Source organism: Hippocampus bargibanti, linkage group LG14 (genome assembly GCF_051943395.1).
Source record: "Hippocampus bargibanti isolate YZ-2025 linkage group LG14, ASM5194339v1, whole genome shotgun sequence".
Classification (NCBI taxonomy): domain Eukaryota; kingdom Metazoa; phylum Chordata; class Actinopteri; order Syngnathiformes; family Syngnathidae; genus Hippocampus; species Hippocampus bargibanti.
The window spans coordinates 13,838,506-13,852,032 of NC_142747.1; the positions used below are offsets into that span (position 1 = coordinate 13,838,506).

Here is a 13,527-nt window from a genome sequence, read left to right on the forward strand (position 1 = left end):
GACTGTTGTATGTCTTTGTGTGAGAAGTATGGTTGTACAACAACGGGAAAATGTTTTCCACTTTAAGTAGCTGGTATGAAATGAAATATACCACCTGAACGGGGATTTGAACCCTGGACCTTTTACAACACAGGTGTCAAAGTCAAGGCCCGCCGACCAAATCAGGGCCGCCACATCATTTTTTTCGGCCCGCGAAAGCAAATCAAACAAATCAAGATTGCTAAAATCTGAGCCAAAATTTCATATTTTTGGATGTCAACCACAATAAAAGTCATTATTCTTGACTTCAGATTTTAAAATGAGTTATTCATTAATTTGCTGTGTGCTCTATATGTAATATTTGAAGGGATTTAAACATTCTAATGGGTTCCAAAATTCATAACGGCCCTCGAGAGGAAACCATAACTACAATGTGGCCCGCGGCAAAAAATGACTTTGACACCCCTGCTTTACAACAACAGGAAAATGCCCTTCCCTTCAATTTTGTGCTCCCAGATGAATAAAACTGCCTGAACAGGGATTTGAACCCTGGAACCTCAGATTAAAAGTCTGATGCGCTACCAAAACAGAGTTCCTTCAAAACGATACAGTCTGCATTCCAAAGAGTTCTTGATTCGATTTAGAAGGATGGTTTTACAAGAACACAAAAACGGTTTTCCTTCAATTTTGTGCTCCCAGATGAATTATACCACTTGAACAGGGACTTGAACCAGGGACCCTCAGATTAAAAATCAGATCCTCTACCAACTGAGCTATCCAGGCCATGGGCGGGACTAAATCCTGTGTAGTCTGCTGCAAAATAAAAGCACATAGTCGGAAAGGGAAGTGGATTGAAAACAGGGTTCCTTCAAAAGCTTACTTGTCTACATTCCAAAGGGTCAATGTTACAACTCAGAAGTATGGTTGTAGGACAATGGGAAAAGGTTTTCCACTTCAAGTTGGTAATATCAAATGAAAAATGCCACCTGAACGGGGACTTGAATGCTGGACCCTGACATTAAAAGTCGGTTGCTCTACCGCCTGAGCATACAGGCCCTGTTTTCCACTTCAAATTGGTGATTGGAACAGGGACCCTCAGATTAAAAGGCGGATGCTCTCCCGACTGAGCTATCCAGGGCCTGATTGTTTTTTTTTTTTCTCGCTGTGGTTTCCATCGTGGGAAGGGGGATTGGTCTGAAAACAAGTTTGGTCTGAAAACAAGATTCCTTCAAAACGATACACTCTGCATTCCTAAAATTCCATGTTACAACTCAGAAGTTTGGTTTTACAAGAACAGGAAAATGTCCTTCCCTTAAATTGTGTGTTCCCAGATGAATTATACAGCCTGAACAGGGACTTGAAACCTGGACCCTCAGATTAAAAGTCTGATGCTCCACCAAGTGAGCTATCCAGGTCATGAACAGCGCAAAATCGTGTGTAGTTGCTGCAAAATGATAGCACATTTTCCACTTCAAGTTGGTAATATCAAATGAAAAATGGCACCTGAACGGGGACTTGAATGCTGGACCCTGACATTAAAAGTCGGTTGCTCTACCGCCTGAGCATACAGGCCCTGATAGGTCTTTTTTTCGGTGTGGTTTACTACACAATAAAAGCACTCCATCGTGGGAAGGGGGATTGGACTGAAAACAGGATTCATTCAAAATGATACAGTGTGCATTCCAAATATTCCGTGTTGCAGTAGTATGGTTTTACAACACAGGGAAAAGTCCTTCCCTTCAAGTTGGTGATATCAGATGAAATACATTGCCTGAACAGTGATGAGAAGGTTTCTTCAGCCGTCATCTGTACAAAAGTGAAGGTTTCGGACGTTTCGCCTCCTATCCAAGAGGCTTCGTCAGCGAACTAAAGTAGAAGAACTTCGAAGCCTCTTGGATAGGAGGCGAAACGTCCGAAACCTTCACTTTTGTACAGATGACGGCTGAAGAAACCTTCTCATCGATGGACCACTCCTGTACGACTGAGAGCTTACACAGACGTATTGCCTGAACAGGGACTTGAACCCTGGACCCTCAGATTAAAAGTCTGATGCTCTACCAATTGAGCTATCCAGGCTCTGATAGGTTTTTTTTTTCAGTTGTTTACTAAAAAAGAAAAGCATACAATCGTGGGAAGTGGGATTGGACTGAAAGCAGGATTCCTTCAAAATGATACAGTCTGCATTCCAAAGAGTCCGTGTTACGACTCAGAATTATGGTTTTACAACAACAGGAAAATGTCCTTCCCTTCAATTTTGTGCTCCTCAACTAACAGTATCACCTGAACAGGGACTTGAACCCTGGACCCTCAGATTAAAAGTCTGATGCTCTACCGACTGAGCTATCCAGGCCATGGCTGTTACTAAATCGTGTGTAGTCTGCTGCAAAAGGTCTGTGCAACGTCTCAGTCATACAGGAGTGGTCCATCAATGAAAAGGTTTCTTCAGCTGTCATCTGTACTTCTTTGAAGGTGTCGGAGGAACATATTTTCCACATCAAGTTGGTGATATCAAATGAAAGATACCACATGAACAGGGACTTGAAGACTGGACCCTCAGATTAAAAATCAGATGCTCTACCGACTGATTCATCCAGGCACTGATAGGGTTTTTTCCGCTGTGGTTTACTACACAATAAAAGCACTCCATCGTGCGAAAGGGGATTGGACTGAAGACAGGATTCCTTCAAAATGATGCAGTCTGCATTCCAAATATTCCGTGTTGCAGTAGTATGGTTTTACAACACAGGGAAAACTCCTTCCCTTCAAATTGGTGATATCAGATGAAATACATCGCCTGAACAGGGACTTGAACCCTGGACCCTCAGATTAAAAGTCTGATGCTCTACCAATTGAGCTACCCAGGCTCTGATAGGTTTTTTTTCAGTTGTTTCCTAAAAAACAAAAGCATACCATCGTGGGAACAGGGATTGGATTGAAAGCAGGATTCCTTCAAAATGATACAGTCTGCATTCCAAAGAGTCGGTGTTACGACTCAGAATTATGGTATTACAACAACAGGAAAATGTCCTTCCCTTCAATTTTGTGCTCTCAACTAATAGTATCGCCTGAACAGGGACTTGAACCCTGGACCCTCAGATTAAAAGTCTGATGCTCTACCGACTGAGCTATCCAGGCCATGGCTGTTACTAAATCCTGTGTTGTCTGCTGCAAAAGGTCTGTGTAACGTCTCAGTCATACAGGAGTGGTCCATCGATGAAAAGGTTTCTTCAGCTGTCATCTGTACTTCTTTGAAGGTGTCGGAGGAACATATTTTCCAAATCAAGTTGGTGATATCAAATGAAAGATACCACATGAACAGGGACAGTTGGTGATATCAAATGAAAGATACCACATGAACAGGGACTTGAAGACTGGACCCTCAGATTAAAAATCAGATGCTCTACCGACTGATTCATCCAGGCACTGATAGGGTTTTTTCCGCTGTGGTTTACTACACAATAAAAGCACTCTATCGTGCGAAAGGGGATTGGACTGAAGACAGGATTCCTTCAAAATGATGCAGTCTGCATTCCAAATATTCCGTGTTGCAGTAGTATGGTTTTACAACACAGTGAAAAGTCCTTCCCTTCAAATTGGTGATATCAGATGAAATACATCGCCTGAACAGGGACTTGAACCCTGGACCCTCAGATTAAAAGTCTGATGCTCTACCAATTGAGCTATCCAGGCTCTTATAGGTTTTTTTTCAGTTGTTTCCTAAAAAACAAAAGCATACCATCGTGGGAACAGGGATTGGACTGAAAGCAGGATTCCTTCAAAATGACACAGTCTGCATTCCAAAGAGTCGGTGTTACGACTCAGAATTATGGTATTACAACAACAGGAAAATGTCCTTCCCTTCAATTTTGTGCTCCTCAACTAATAGTATCGCCTGAACAGGGACTTGAACCCTGGACCCTCAGATTAAAAGTCTGATGCTCTACCGACTGAGCTATCCAGGCCATGGCTGTTACTAAATCCTGTGTTGTCTGCTGCAAAAGGTCTGTGTAACGTCTCAGTCATACAGGAGTGGTCCATCAATGAAAAGGTTTCTTCAGCTGTCATCTGTACTTCTTTGAAGGTGTCGGAGGAACATATTTTCCACATCAAGTTGGTGATATCAAATGAAAGATACCACATGAACAGGGACTTGAAGACTGGACCCTCAGATTAAAAATCAGATGCTCTACCGACTGATTCATCCAGGCACTGATAGGATTTTTTCCGCTGTGGTTTACTACACAATAAAAGCACTCCATCGTGCGAAAGGGGATTGGACTGAAAACAGGATTCCTTCAAAATGATGCAGTCTGCATTCCAAATATTCCGTGTTGCAGTAGTATGGTTTTACAACACAGGGAAAAGTCCTTCCCTTCAAATTGGTGATATCAGATGAAATACATCGCCTGAACAGGGACTTGAACCCTGGACCCTCAGATTAAAAGTCTGATGCTCTACCAATTGAGCTACCCAGGCTCTGATAGGTTTTTTTTCAGTTGTTTCCTAAAAAAGAAAAGCATACCATCGTGGGAACAGGGATTGGACTGAAAGCAGGATTCCTTCAAAATGATACAGTCTGCATTCCAAAGAGTCGGTGTTACGACCCAGAATTATGGTATTACAACAACAGGAAAATGTCCTTCCCTTCAATTTTGTGCTCTCAACTAATAGTATCGCCTGAACAGGGACTTGAACCCTGGACCCTCAGATTAAAAGTCTGATGCTCTACCGACTGAGCTATCCAGGCCATGGCTGTTACTAAATCCTGTGTTGTCTGCTGCAAAAGGTCTGTGTAACGTCTCAGTCATACAGGAGTGGTCCATCGATGAAAAGGTTTCTTCAGCTGTCATCTGTACTTCTTTGAAGGTGTCGGAGGAACATATTTTCCAAATCAAGTTGGTGATATCAAATGAAAGATACCACATGAACAGGGACAGTTGGTGATATCAAATGAAAGATACCACATGAACAGGGACTTGAAGACTGGACCCTCAGATTAAAAATCAGATGCTCTACCGACTGATTCATCCAGGCACTGATAGGGTTTTTTCCGCTGTGGTTTACTACACAATAAAAGCACTCCATCGTGCTTAAGGGGATTGGACTGAAGACAGGATTCCTTCAAAATGATGCAGTCTGCATTCCAAATATTCCGTGTTGCAGTAGTATGGTTTTACAACACAGTGAAAAGTCCTTCCCTTCAAATTGGTGATATCAGATGAAATACATCGCCTGAACAGGGACTTGAACCCTGGACCCTCAGATTAAAAGTCTGATGCTCTACCAATTGAGCTATCCAGGCTCTCATAGGTATTTTTTTCAGTTGTTTCCTAAAAAAGAAAAGCATACAATCGTGGGAAGTGAGATTGGACTGAAAGCAGGATTCCTTCAAAATGATACAGTCTGCATTCCAAAGAGTCGGTGTTACGACTCAGAATTATGGTATTACAACAACAGGAAAATGTCCTTCCCTTCAATTTTGTGCTCCTCAACTAACAGTATCACCTGAACAGGGACTTGAACCCCGGACCCTCAGCTTAAAAGTCTGATGCTCTACCGACTGAGCTATCCAGGCCATGGCTGTTACTAAATCGTGTGTAGTCTGCTGCAAAAGGTCTGTGCAACGTCTCAGTCATACAGGAGTGGTCCATCGATGAAAAGGTTTCTTCAGCTGTCATCTGTACTTCTTTGAAGGTGTCGGAGGAACATATTTTCCACATCAAGTTGGTGATATCAAATGAAAGATACCACATGAACAGGGACTTGAAGACTGGACCCTCAGATTAAAAATCAGATGCTCTACCGACTGATTCATCCAGGCACCGATAGGGTTTTTTCCGCTGTGGTTTACTACACAATAAAAGCACTCCATCGTGCGAAAGGGGATTGGACTGAAGACAGGATTCCTTCAAAATGATGCAGTCTGCATTCCAAATATTCCGTGTTGCAGTAGTATGGTTTTACAACACAGGGAAAAGTCCTTCCCTTCAAATTGGTGATATCAGATGAAATACATCGCCTGAACAGGGACTTGAACCCTGGACCCTCAGATTAAAAGTCTGATGCTCTACCAATTGAGCTACCCAGGCTCTGATAGGTTTTTTTTTCAGTTGTTTCCTAAAAAACAAAAGCATACCATCGTGGGAACAGGGATTGGATTGAAAGCAGGATTCCTTCAAAATGATACAGTCTGCATTCCAAAGAGTCGGTGTTACGACTCAGAATTATGGTATTACAACAACAGGAAAATGTCCTTCCCTTCAATTTTGTGCTCTCAACTAATAGTATCGCCTGAACAGGGACTTGAACCCTGGACCCTCAGATTAAAAGTCTGATGCTCTACCGACTGAGCTATCCAGGCCATGGCTGTTACTAAATCCTGTGTTGTCTGCTGCAAAAGGTCTGTGTAACGTCTCAGTCATACAGGAGTGGTCCATCGATGAAAAGGTTTCTTCAGCTGTCATCTGTACTTCTTTGAAGGTGTCGGAGGAACATATTTTCCAAATCAAGTTGGTGATATCAAATGAAAGATACCACATGAACAGGGACAGTTGGTGATATCAAATGAAAGATACCACATGAACAGGGACTTGAAGACTGGACCCTCAGATTAAAAATCAGATGCTCTACCGACTGATTCATCCAGGCACTGATAGGGTTTTTTCCGCTGTGGTTTACTACACAATAAAAGCACTCCATAGTGCTTAAGGGGATTGGACTGAAGACAGGATTCCTTCAAAATGATGCAGTCTGCATTCCAAATATTCCGTGTTGCAGTAGTATGGTTTTACAACACAGTGAAAAGTCCTGCCCTTCAAATTGGTGATATCAGATGAAATACATCGCCTGAACAGGGACTTGAACCCTGGACCCTCAGATTAAAAGTCTGATGCTCTACCAATTGAGCTATCCAGGCTCTCATAGGTTTTTTTTCAGTTGTTTCCTAAAAAACAAAAGCATACCATCGTGGGAACAGGGATTGGACTGAAAGCAGGATTCCTTCAAAATGACACAGTCTGCATTCCAAAGAGTCGGTGTTACGACTCAGAATTATGGTATTACAACAACAGGAAAACGTCCTTCCCTTCAATTTTGTGCTCCTCAACTAATAGTACCGCCTGAACAGGGACTTGAACCCTGGACCCTCAGATTAAAAGTCTGATGCTCTACCGACTGAGCTATCCAGGCCATGGCTGTTAGTAAATCCTGTGTTGTCTGCTGCAAAAGGTCTGTGTAACGTCTCAGTCATACAGGAGTGGTCCATCAATGAAAAGGTTTCTTCAGCTGTCATCTGTACTTCTTTGAAGGTGTCGGAGGAACATATTTTCCACATCAAGTTGGTGATATCAAATGAAAGATACCACATGAACAGGGACTTGAAGACTGGACCCTCAGATTAAAAATCAGATGCTCTACCGACTGATTCATCCAGGCACTGATAGGATTTTTTCCGCTGTGGTTTACTACACAATAAAAGCACTCCATCGTGCGAAAGGGGATTGGACTGAAAACAGGATTCCTTCAAAATGATGCAGTCTGCATTCCAAATATTCCGTGTTGCAGTAGTATGGTTTTACAACACAGGGAAAAGTCCTTCCCTTCAAGTTGGTGATATCAGATGAAATACATTGCCTGAACAGGGACTTGAACCCTGGACCCTCAGATTAAAAGTCTGATGCTCTACCAATTGAGCTATCCAGGCTCTGATAGGTTTTTTTTCAGTTGTTTCCTAAAAAAGAAAAGCATACAATCGTGGGAAGTGGGATTGGACTGAAAGCAGGATTCCTTCAAAATGATACAGTCTGCATTCCAAAGAGTCCGTGTTATGACTCAGAATTATGGTTTTACAACAACAGGAAAATGTCCTTCCCTTCAATTTTGTGCTCCTCAACTAACAGTATCACCTGAACAGGGACTTGAAACCTGGACCCTCAGATTAAAAGTCTGATGCTCTACCGACTGAGCTATCCAGGCCATGGCTGTTACTAAATCGTGTGTAGTCTGCTGCAAAAGGTCTGTGCAACGTCTCAGTCATACAGGAGTGGTCCATCAATGAAAAGGTTTCTTCAGCTGTCATCTGTACTTCTTTGAAGGTGTCGGAGGAACATATTTTCCACATCAAGTTGGTGATATCAAATGAAAGATACCACATGAACAGGGACTTGAAGACTGGACCCTCAGATTAAAAATCAGATGCTCTACCGACTGATTCATCCAGGCACTGATAGGGTTTTTTCCGCTGTGGTTTACTACACAATAAAAGCACTCCATCGTGCGAAAGGGGATTGGACTGAAGACAGGATTCCTTCAAAATGATGCAGTCTGCATTCCAAATATTCCGTGTTGCAGTAGTATGGTTTTACAACACAGGGAAAAGTCCTTCCCTTCAAATTGGTGATATCAGATGAAATACATCGCCTGAACAGGGACTTGAACCCTGGACCCTCAGATTAAAAGTCTGATGCTCTACCGACTGAGCTATCCAGACCATGGCTGTTAATAAATCCTGTGTTGTCTGCTGCAAAAGGTCTGTGTAACGTCTCAGTCATACAGGAGTGGTCCATCGATGAAAAGGTTTCTTCAGCTGTCATCTGTACTTCTTTGAAGGTGTCGGAGGAACATATTTTCCAAATCAAGTTGGTGATATCAAATGAAAGATACCACATGAACAGGGACAGTTGGTGATATCAAATGAAAGATACCACATGAACAGGGACTTGAAGACTGGACCCTCAGATTAAAAATCAGATGCTCTACCGACTGATTCATCCAGGCACTGATAGGGTTTTTTCCGCTGTGGTTTACTACACAATAAAAGCACTCCATAGTGCTTAAGGGGATTGGACTGAAGACAGGATTCCTTCAAAATGATGCAGTCTGCATTCCAAATATTCCGTGTTGCAGTAGTATGGTTTTACAACACAGTGAAAAGTCCTGCCCTTCAAATTGGTGATATCAGATGAAATACATCGCCTGAACAGGGACTTGAACCCTGGACCCTCAGATTAAAAGTCTGATGCTCTACCAATTGAGCTATCCAGGCTCTCATAGGTTTTTTTTCAGTTGTTTCCTAAAAAACAAAAGCATACCATCGTGGGAACAGGGATTGGACTGAAAGCAGGATTCCTTCAAAATGACACAGTCTGCATTCCAAAGAGTCGGTGTTACGACTCAGAATTATGGTATTACAACAACAGGAAAACGTCCTTCCCTTCAATTTTGTGCTCCTCAACTAATAGTACCGCCTGAACAGGGACTTGAACCCTGGACCCTCAGATTAAAAGTCTGATGCTCTACCGACTGAGCTATCCAGGCCATGGCTGTTAGTAAATCCTGTGTTGTCTGCTGCAAAAGGTCTGTGTAACGTCTCAGTCATACAGGAGTGGTCCATCAATGAAAAGGTTTCTTCAGCTGTCATCTGTACTTCTTTGAAGGTGTCGGAGGAACATATTTTCCACATCAAGTTGGTGATATCAAATGAAAGATACCACATGAACAGGGACTTGAAGACTGGACCCTCAGATTAAAAATCAGATGCTCTACCGACTGATTCATCCAGGCACTGATAGGATTTTTTCCGCTGTGGTTTACTACACAATAAAAGCACTCCATCGTGCGAAAGGGGATTGGACTGAAAACAGGATTCCTTCAAAATGATGCAGTCTGCATTCCAAATATTCCGTGTTGCAGTAGTATGGTTTTACAACACAGGGAAAAGTCCTTCCCTTCAAGTTGGTGATATCAGATGAAATACATTGCCTGAACAGGGACTTGAACCCTGGACCCTCAGATTAAAAGTCTGATGCTCTACCAATTGAGCTATCCAGGCTCTGATAGGTTTTTTTTCAGTTGTTTCCTAAAAAAGAAAAGCATACAATCGTGGGAAGTGGGATTGGACTGAAAGCAGGATTCCTTCAAAATGATACAGTCTGCATTCCAAAGAGTCCGTGTTATGACTCAGAATTATGGTTTTACAACAACAGGAAAATGTCCTTCCCTTCAATTTTGTGCTCCTCAACTAACAGTATCACCTGAACAGGGACTTGAAACCTGGACCCTCAGATTAAAAGTCTGATGCTCTACCGACTGAGCTATCCAGGCCATGGCTGTTACTAAATCGTGTGTAGTCTGCTGCAAAAGGTCTGTGCAACGTCTCAGTCATACAGGAGTGGTCCATCAATGAAAAGGTTTCTTCAGCTGTCATCTGTACTTCTTTGAAGGTGTCGGAGGAACATATTTTCCACATCAAGTTGGTGATATCAAATGAAAGATACCACATGAACAGGGACTTGAAGACTGGACCCTCAGATTAAAAATCAGATGCTCTACCGACTGATTCATCCAGGCACTGATAGGGTTTTTTCCGCTGTGGTTTACTACACAATAAAAGCACTCCATCGTGCGAAAGGGGATTGGACTGAAGACAGGATTCCTTCAAAATGATGCAGTCTGCATTCCAAATATTCCGTGTTGCAGTAGTATGGTTTTACAACACAGGGAAAAGTCCTTCCCTTCAAATTGGTGATATCAGATGAAATACATCGCCTGAACAGGGACTTGAACCCTGGACCCTCAGATTAAAAGTCTGATGCTCTACCGACTGAGCTATCCAGACCATGGCTGTTAATAAATCCTGTGTTGTCTGCTGCAAAAGGTCTGTGTAACGTCTCAGTCATACAGGAGTGGTCCATCGATGAAAAGGTTTCTTCAGCTGTCATCTGTACTTCTTTGAAGGTGTCGGAGGAACATATTTTCCAAATCAAGTTGGTGATATCAAATGAAAGATACCACATGAACAGGGACAGTTGGTGATATCAAATGAAAGATACCACATGAACAGGGACTTGAAGACTGGACCCTCAGATTAAAAATCAGATGCTCTACCGACTGATTCATCCAGGCACTGATAGGGTTTTTTCCGCTGTGGTTTACTACACAATAAAAGCACTCCATCGTGCGAAAGGGGATTGGACTGAAGACAGGATTCCTTCAAAATGATGCAGTCTGCATTCCAAATATTCCATGTTGCAGTAGTATGGTTTTACAACACAGGGAAAAGTCCTTCCCTTCAAATTGGTGATATCAGATGAAATACATCGCCTGAACAGGGACTTGAACCCTGGACCCTCAGATTAAAAGTCTGATGCTCTACCAATTGAGCTATCCAGGCTCTGATAGGTTTGTTTTTTCAGTTGTTTCCTAAAAAACAAAAGCATACCATCGTGGGAACAGGGATTGGACTGAAAGCAGGATACCTTCAAAATGATACAGTCTGCATTCCAAAGAGTCCGTGTTACGACTCAGAATTATGGTATTACAACAACAGGAAAATGTCCTTCCCTTCAATTTTGTGCTCCTCAACTAATAGTATCGCCTGAACAGGGACTTGAACCCTGGACCCTCAGATTAAAAGTCTGATGCTCTACCGACTGAGCTATCCAGACCATGGCTGTTAATAAATCCTGTGTTGTCTGCTGCAAAAGGTCTGTGTAACGTCTCAGTCATACAGGAGTGGTCCATCAATGAAAAGGTTTCTTCAGCTGTCATCTGTACTTCTTTGAAGGTGTCGGAGGAACATATTTTCCAAATCAAGTTGGTGATATCAAATGAAAGATACCACATGAACAGGGACAGTTGGTGATATCAAATGAAAGATACCACATGAACAGGGACTTGAAGACTGGACCCTCAGATTAAAAATCAGATGCTCTACCGACTGATTCATCCAGGCACTGATAGGGTTTTTTCCGCTGTGGTTTACTACACAATAAAAGCACTCCATCGTGCGAAAGGGGATTGGACTGAAGACAGGATTCCTTCAAAATGATGCAGTCTGCATTCCAAATATTCCGTGTTGCAGTAGTATGGTTTTACAACACAGGGAAAAATCCGTCCCTTCAAATTAATAATAATAATAATAATACATTTAATTTACAAGCGCCTTTCTGAACACTCAAGGACACTTTACAACAAAGACAACACACAAAACAGTAAAATCATGCATAAAGCAATAAATAATAAAACAGCATAATAAATTAGACCATGTAAGCAAGTTTAAAGAGGTGGGTTTTCAGGTGAGATTTGAAAGTAGGAAGGGAGTCAATGTTGCGGATGTTGGGTGGAAGTGAGTTCCAGAGTTTAGGAGCGGAGCGGCTGAAAGCTCTGCACCCCATCGTTGTGAGACGGGCAGAGGGCGTGTAGAGGTGGAGGGAGGAAGAGGATCTGAGGGTCCGAGTAGGAACGGAGATTTGAATTAGGTCAGACAGATAGGGAGGGGCAAGGTTATGGATGGCTTTAAATGTAAACAGAAGTATCTTGAATTCAATACGGAGTTTAACAGGGAGCCAGTGGAGCTGTTGGAGGACAGGAGTGATGTGGTGAAATGAGGGGGTTTTTGTGATGATCCGGGCTGAGGAATTTTGGACTAGTTGGAGTTTATGGAGACATTTTTGATTGACCCCGAAAAGAAGTGAATTACAATAATCGATACGGGAGGTGACGAGACTGTGGACGAGGATAGCAGTGGTGTGAGGGGTGAGAGAGGGACGGAGACGATTGATATTGCGGAGGTGAAAATATGCAGACCGGGTTATGTTATTTATGTGGGAGTGAAAAGATAGTGTGCTATCAAGGATGACACCCAGGCTCTTAACCTGAAGGGCGGGGGACATGGTAGAATTGTCAATGGTGAGAGAGAAACTGTTTGCTTTGTGAAGGGTGGATTTTGTACCGACAAGGAGAAGTTCAGTTTTTTCGCTGTTTAGTTTGAGAAAGTTATGAGAAAACCAGGATTTGATTTCTGAGAGGCAAAGTGTAAGGGATGCAGGTGGAAGAGAGGCGTCGGGTTTACTGGAGAGGTAGAGCTGGGTGTCATCCGCGAAGCAGTGAAAATGAATTCCAAATTTGCGGAAGATATCACCAAGGGGAAGAAGGTATATAATAAAGAGAAGGGGCCCCAGGACAGAACCTTGGGGCACACCAGAAGACACAGGGGAGGACCGTGAAGTGAATGAGGTAATTTGGATAAACTGTGAGCGGCCAGTGAGGTAGGAGTGAAACCAACTGAGTGGGGTGTGTGTCACGCCTAGAGTGGAGAGTCGGTTGAGCAGGATGGGGTGAGAAATTGTGTCAAAGGCCGCAGATAGATCAAGAAGGATGAGAATAGAGAGGGAGCCGGTATCTGCTGCTATGAGAAGGTCGTTCGTGATTTTTATGAGGGCTGATTCAGTGCTGTGGCGGGGACGGAAACCAGACTGGAATTGTTCGTAGAGGTTATTGTGAGTGAGGTGAGAGTGGAGTTGACAGGCGACGGTTTTTTCGAGAATTTTAGCGATAAATGGAAGATGCGAAATTGGACGTAGGTTATTGAAATCATTGGGATCTGAACCAAGTTTTTTCAGGATTGGTGTTACAGCTGCGGTTTTAAGAGGGACAGGAACAATTCCAGTGGACAGTGAGGAGTGAATAATAGCTGAAATAAAAGGGAGGAGAGCAGGTAGACAAGATTTGATGAGGACAGTAGGGAGGGGGTCAAGTTGACAGGTGGAA

The 13,527-nt window shown here is 42.8% G+C and overlaps 24 non-coding genes across 24 annotated transcripts; all 24 read right to left on the minus strand.

Annotated features, from left to right (window-relative positions):
* Positions 1-1,982: 1,982 nt before the first annotated feature.
* Positions 1,983-2,055, minus strand: trnak-uuu (transfer RNA lysine (anticodon UUU)). Its single transcript has one exon. It is a non-coding gene; the product is annotated as a tRNA-Lys (tRNA).
* A 201-nt stretch (positions 2,056-2,256) lies between these two features.
* trnak-uuu (transfer RNA lysine (anticodon UUU)) lies at positions 2,257-2,329 on the minus strand. Its single transcript has one exon. It is a non-coding gene; the product is annotated as a tRNA-Lys (tRNA).
* A 441-nt stretch (positions 2,330-2,770) lies between these two features.
* trnak-uuu (transfer RNA lysine (anticodon UUU)) lies at positions 2,771-2,843 on the minus strand. The gene has a single exon. It is a non-coding gene; the product is annotated as a tRNA-Lys (tRNA).
* A 198-nt stretch (positions 2,844-3,041) lies between these two features.
* On the minus strand, positions 3,042-3,114 carry trnak-uuu (transfer RNA lysine (anticodon UUU)). The gene has a single exon. It is a non-coding gene; the product is annotated as a tRNA-Lys (tRNA).
* A 482-nt stretch (positions 3,115-3,596) lies between these two features.
* Positions 3,597-3,669, minus strand: trnak-uuu (transfer RNA lysine (anticodon UUU)). The gene has a single exon. It is a non-coding gene; the product is annotated as a tRNA-Lys (tRNA).
* Positions 3,670-3,868: 199 nt separating this feature from the next.
* Positions 3,869-3,941, minus strand: trnak-uuu (transfer RNA lysine (anticodon UUU)). The gene has a single exon. It is a non-coding gene; the product is annotated as a tRNA-Lys (tRNA).
* A 441-nt stretch (positions 3,942-4,382) lies between these two features.
* Positions 4,383-4,455, minus strand: trnak-uuu (transfer RNA lysine (anticodon UUU)). The gene has a single exon. It is a non-coding gene; the product is annotated as a tRNA-Lys (tRNA).
* A 198-nt stretch (positions 4,456-4,653) lies between these two features.
* trnak-uuu (transfer RNA lysine (anticodon UUU)) lies at positions 4,654-4,726 on the minus strand. The gene has a single exon. It is a non-coding gene; the product is annotated as a tRNA-Lys (tRNA).
* A 482-nt stretch (positions 4,727-5,208) lies between these two features.
* Positions 5,209-5,281, minus strand: trnak-uuu (transfer RNA lysine (anticodon UUU)). The gene has a single exon. It is a non-coding gene; the product is annotated as a tRNA-Lys (tRNA).
* A 200-nt stretch (positions 5,282-5,481) lies between these two features.
* trnak-uuu (transfer RNA lysine (anticodon UUU)) lies at positions 5,482-5,554 on the minus strand. Its single transcript has one exon. It is a non-coding gene; the product is annotated as a tRNA-Lys (tRNA).
* A 441-nt stretch (positions 5,555-5,995) lies between these two features.
* Positions 5,996-6,068, minus strand: trnak-uuu (transfer RNA lysine (anticodon UUU)). The gene has a single exon. It is a non-coding gene; the product is annotated as a tRNA-Lys (tRNA).
* Positions 6,069-6,267: 199 nt separating this feature from the next.
* Positions 6,268-6,340, minus strand: trnak-uuu (transfer RNA lysine (anticodon UUU)). The gene has a single exon. It is a non-coding gene; the product is annotated as a tRNA-Lys (tRNA).
* A 482-nt stretch (positions 6,341-6,822) lies between these two features.
* On the minus strand, positions 6,823-6,895 carry trnak-uuu (transfer RNA lysine (anticodon UUU)). The gene has a single exon. It is a non-coding gene; the product is annotated as a tRNA-Lys (tRNA).
* A 199-nt stretch (positions 6,896-7,094) lies between these two features.
* trnak-uuu (transfer RNA lysine (anticodon UUU)) lies at positions 7,095-7,167 on the minus strand. Its single transcript has one exon. It is a non-coding gene; the product is annotated as a tRNA-Lys (tRNA).
* Positions 7,168-7,608: 441 nt separating this feature from the next.
* trnak-uuu (transfer RNA lysine (anticodon UUU)) lies at positions 7,609-7,681 on the minus strand. Its single transcript has one exon. It is a non-coding gene; the product is annotated as a tRNA-Lys (tRNA).
* A 199-nt stretch (positions 7,682-7,880) lies between these two features.
* On the minus strand, positions 7,881-7,953 carry trnak-uuu (transfer RNA lysine (anticodon UUU)). Its single transcript has one exon. It is a non-coding gene; the product is annotated as a tRNA-Lys (tRNA).
* Positions 7,954-8,394: 441 nt separating this feature from the next.
* On the minus strand, positions 8,395-8,467 carry trnak-uuu (transfer RNA lysine (anticodon UUU)). Its single transcript has one exon. It is a non-coding gene; the product is annotated as a tRNA-Lys (tRNA).
* Positions 8,468-8,949: 482 nt separating this feature from the next.
* trnak-uuu (transfer RNA lysine (anticodon UUU)) lies at positions 8,950-9,022 on the minus strand. The gene has a single exon. It is a non-coding gene; the product is annotated as a tRNA-Lys (tRNA).
* Positions 9,023-9,221: 199 nt separating this feature from the next.
* trnak-uuu (transfer RNA lysine (anticodon UUU)) lies at positions 9,222-9,294 on the minus strand. Its single transcript has one exon. It is a non-coding gene; the product is annotated as a tRNA-Lys (tRNA).
* Positions 9,295-9,735: 441 nt separating this feature from the next.
* Positions 9,736-9,808, minus strand: trnak-uuu (transfer RNA lysine (anticodon UUU)). Its single transcript has one exon. It is a non-coding gene; the product is annotated as a tRNA-Lys (tRNA).
* A 199-nt stretch (positions 9,809-10,007) lies between these two features.
* trnak-uuu (transfer RNA lysine (anticodon UUU)) lies at positions 10,008-10,080 on the minus strand. The gene has a single exon. It is a non-coding gene; the product is annotated as a tRNA-Lys (tRNA).
* Positions 10,081-10,521: 441 nt separating this feature from the next.
* On the minus strand, positions 10,522-10,594 carry trnak-uuu (transfer RNA lysine (anticodon UUU)). Its single transcript has one exon. It is a non-coding gene; the product is annotated as a tRNA-Lys (tRNA).
* Positions 10,595-11,076: 482 nt separating this feature from the next.
* Positions 11,077-11,149, minus strand: trnak-uuu (transfer RNA lysine (anticodon UUU)). Its single transcript has one exon. It is a non-coding gene; the product is annotated as a tRNA-Lys (tRNA).
* A 201-nt stretch (positions 11,150-11,350) lies between these two features.
* On the minus strand, positions 11,351-11,423 carry trnak-uuu (transfer RNA lysine (anticodon UUU)). Its single transcript has one exon. It is a non-coding gene; the product is annotated as a tRNA-Lys (tRNA).
* Positions 11,424-13,527: the final 2,104 nt, after the last annotated feature.